The sequence below is a fragment of the Galeopterus variegatus genome, unplaced genomic scaffold (genome assembly GCF_000696425.1).
Source record: "Galeopterus variegatus unplaced genomic scaffold, G_variegatus-3.0.2 Scaffold12220, whole genome shotgun sequence".
Taxonomy (NCBI): Eukaryota; Metazoa; Chordata; class Mammalia; order Dermoptera; family Cynocephalidae; genus Galeopterus; species Galeopterus variegatus.
In genome coordinates, this window is record NW_007738331.1 from 7,163 (window position 1) to 7,837 (window position 675).

Genomic DNA, 675 nt, shown 5'->3' on the forward strand with positions numbered 1-675 from the left:
GGACATTTAGGTTGGTTCCATGTCTTGGCTATTGTAAACAGAGCTGCAATGAACATGGGAGAGCAGATATGCACACGATGATTTCCATTCCTCTGGGTATATACCAGAAGTGGGATTGCAGGATCGGATGGAAGATCTGTCTGTAGCTGTTTGAGAAACCTCCATACTGTTTTCCATAGTGGTTGTACTAATTTACAGTCCCACCAACAGTGTAGGAGCATTCCCTGCTCTTCACACCCTCGCCAGCATTTATTATTCTCCATCTTTTTTATTATAGCCAGTCTAACTGGGGTGAGATGGCATCTCAATGTAGTTTTAATTTGCATTTCCCTGATGACTAGTGATGTTGAACATTTTTCCATGTACCTATCGGCCATTCATATGTCTTCCTTTGAAAAGTTTCTTTTCAGCTCCTTCACCCATTTTTTAATTGGGTTATTTGGTATTTTTTTACTGTGTAACTGTTCGAGTTCCTTGTATATTATGGATATTTATCCCTTGTTGGATGCATAGTTAGCAAAAATTTTCTCCTACTCTGTAGGTTGTCCTTTCACTCTGTTGATTATTTCCCTCACTGTGTAGAAGATTTTTAGTTTGACATAGTCCCATTTGTTTATTTTTTCTTTGGTTGCTTGTGCTTTGGGCTCATGTTCATAAAGTCTGTGCCCAGACCTA